Here is a 3,576-nt window from a genome sequence, read left to right on the forward strand (position 1 = left end):
TTGCAAATTAGTGAAAGAGTTAGGGCTCAGGCTTGTGCTAGGTGCTTAGGGTTAAACCCACTACAATAGAGGGAGTCCCACTCACAGTGACCCCTATACAATGGCAGAGCCAGTGGTGGGACCCACCCACTGCTCTGCCGCCAGCTGCTCTGTCCCTGGCCACCTCTTGGGAGTAAAGACCTGGTGAGTGGGTCCTGTAAAGGTGACAGATTCTAAAAGAACATGCAGCCAGTCTTTGACCCTTGTCTGATTTGTTTTTCCATTTTTACTCGCGACACATAACATCGATACCATCCCAAGCTGTTTGCATACTTCATTTCTCCTCCATCCTCTCCAGATGACCTTGAAATCCTTGTCATCAAGAAAATCATGAAGCGGAGCCATGAAATTCTGACATTTTCCTTCCCAGACACCCCACACCCCCTCACTTCTTGATAGAAATCTCCACTGCTCCTATTCTATTTCCACGGGGACTTCAGCGTATTCCTCCTGTGTTCGCTTCATCTCCACTCCTAGGGTTAATTTGAGCAGTCAAAGGAGGAATAGGTTTAGGATACCAAGAGCCAGATCTTGCTCCTTTCATCTTTACCCCCTAGGGTAAATCTATGAAGCACCATGAGCCATGGATGGGCCTGGAGAACCATATGCTGAACCACATGCTGAGCGAAGCTAGTCAATTACAAAAGGACAATGATTCTGAGACCATTTCCATAAGGACAGTCACCAAGACAAAGACAGGCATCTGTTTTCAGGTCATATAATTGTGACCAAACCATGTAGTAGGATGTCTCTCTAATGATTGCTATCCATTTATCCCTCCCCTATAGGTATATATCTTCAGATCAACTTCTTCCGGTGGGGGAGTGGGGCTTCACCACAATTGGGGTGAGTTTTTTCTTCAGTGAAGAAAGGGACAGTGTTAAATATATCGGGGCATATCACATTGTCCCATGGTCACCCAAATTAATAGACACTCCTATAATGGGGATCAGGGATTCTTATTGGGAATTCATAGCCAGAGAAGGCAGGGGGATATTTCTGCCCCCGAGAAGGTGAATTCACTTCTGCAGGTGGGAAAAACGTGGAAGGTCAGTCTGCCCTTGGGAAAACACTGAACACTGCTGACATAGACTCCGAATGGGAGAATCCACCTGGCATTATCTTCCATCTTTGACCTGCTTTCTTGTCAGCCTTTGGTGGTCCTGGCTTCCTGGCATTTAGATTTTTTTAAAAAACTTTTTGAGGTATACAGCATTCTTTAGGGACCAAATCAGTATTGCTTGCTTTGGAAACCCCACTACGGGAAGTAGATTTTACTTCAAAAACACTCGTAGCAGATTCAAGGAATTGAAACACTCCCTTGGACGTGAGCCCGAAACAACCTAGTGTGAGGAGAAGAAGGCGATGCTATCCCAAGGTCATGGATTTGGGAGTCCATGAACCGTGGCTCAAATCTCCTGCCTTTGAGGCTGTCCAATGATTGACACAATTTAAGACTACCATATATTTATAATCTTCATACTTTCATTGCTTTATGTCACAGGTCTTAGTCACGCAAAGTTTTGCCTTAGTGAATGAACGTGACTGATAACTTTGCCTTGTTTCCGACCCTCATGGTTTTCATAAACAGTGTTCAGTTACTTACCTTTTATAATGCTTATGTGAACATCCCATGTATTTTACCCTAAAAGACATATGTTTATATGTTTCTTTTCCTTTATTCAGTGGTACTTTAAATTCTATACTACTGACTAGATTAATGGTATCATTGGTAGAATTACTAAGGGTTTCATTATGGTTAAATTATTTCTCAAACAGATGATAATATTGCCTCTAAAGCCGACCAGTAGGACAGATAAACCTAGATATCTGAATTAATTTTTGAGCTCATACTTAATCGTAAGCCCCAATCTAAGAACAACGAGTTCTTATGATATGGCCCTGCTCAACATGTGCCATTATGAAGTGACCACTGAAGATGTGGGTGCTCTAACTAAGTGTGACTAAGAAATCAGATGGTGCCCAGCTATCAGAAATAATAGCATCTGGGGTTGAAGGGCTTGTCTGAAAACTATCAGTCATCTAAGTGAGGTGTCGGCTAAGTCCACACAGAAGGAGCACACCAGCCTGTGGTATTCAAGGCTTGTGAATAATAAATCCAGTGTCAGAAGAGGGAATTTTCTGAGAGCTTAATTTCTGAGCACTCAATTTGCAGAAGGAGATGGAAGAGACTGAAAGTCCAAATTCCATTAGCAGAGTCCCCGAGTGAATCAAGCCTCCATCGAATTCCCTTGGACCACTCTCTAGGAATGTGAATAGTCTTGTCAGCAGGCAGCGTGTGTTGGCACATGAATCCCTACATGTGTTCTCAGGGAAAATTTTTTTAACACAGTAGTACACGTTCTCCAATTTTACCCATCTACCATTTCTTCTGGTTTCTAGTATCTTCTGCTTTCTCTTGGGTTAAAGTTGATCAGTTTTACTTATTTGCTGTGGTAGTTCTTTAGATGATTTTCTTTACATGAAATGAAGGACAGATAATGCTAGAGAGTGAGTTTAGCTAGATTAATAGTTGCTTAGGGAAATGGCAGAGGAGGTTGGAGAGGGGGTGATGGATAGCTCATAATAATGGGTACAGAAATGAAGACAAAGTTCTAAAATAGATTGGGGCGATGAAAGCACTTCTATTTTTAATATATTTAATTGCATGGAACATGAAATGCATGTCAGGAAAGCTGGTCTTGTTTTTCTGTGTGTTTGATTTTTTCTCTTGTTCAAAGCAAAATTCTTAGTCTCTCTCCTGATGTCCATTTTGACAACACAGGGGTAAAACTCATTGTGGCCCTAGAAAGGCAGGCTAGACCTGGCCCGGTGAGTTTCACAGACGGTAGCTCTTTGTGGGAGTAAACAGCCGGTCTCTCTCCTAGGGAGCGGCTGGTGGTCGGCCCTGCTGACCCTGAGGAGTGCAGCCCCACACCCCAGGGCTGACTGGGCAATCAACCCATGGCAGTCAGTTGGGCAGTGAGGGCGATAAAGAGATGGCGTGTAGGCTTCAGGACAATGCAGGGGGCGGGGAGGGAATTGAAATCTTTAAGATTAAGAAAGGGACTAGCATGGAAAACCGCGTGGCTCCGTGACTCAGTTGCCTGGTGCTCTGGGAAACAAGAATCGGTGGTCATGTGAGAGAGACATGAAATGAGTAGACTTGCAAATGCATCGTTGGTGTGCGTGCCAGCCCATGTGATTCTTGGAGATGACAGAGTAGAACTGCCCCCCACATTTTCGTCTGCGGGCTCTAAGCTTTGCAGGACCCGGATCGCCCGGGCTTTGTGCCCGGGGAGCGGCTGGTGGCAGAGCTGCGGCTGGGTTCCCCCACCGACTTTGTGTGAGCAGTGCAGCGGGGACTCTGTCGAAATCAGGATTCCTGGCCCAGACGGGTCAGAGAGCACGTGCATTCGTTCCTATGGGTCGTTGTTGGGTGCCATCCAGTCGGTTCGGACCCACAGCGGCTTCTCTGCACAGCAGAACAAACCCTGCACGACCCTGCGCCATTTCACCACCGGGCTCACACCGGAG

This window comes from Echinops telfairi, unplaced genomic scaffold (assembly GCF_000313985.2).
Source record: "Echinops telfairi isolate 266 unplaced genomic scaffold, ASM31398v2 ScPeMD7_7472;HRSCAF=8510, whole genome shotgun sequence".
Classification (NCBI taxonomy): domain Eukaryota; kingdom Metazoa; phylum Chordata; class Mammalia; order Afrosoricida; family Tenrecidae; genus Echinops; species Echinops telfairi.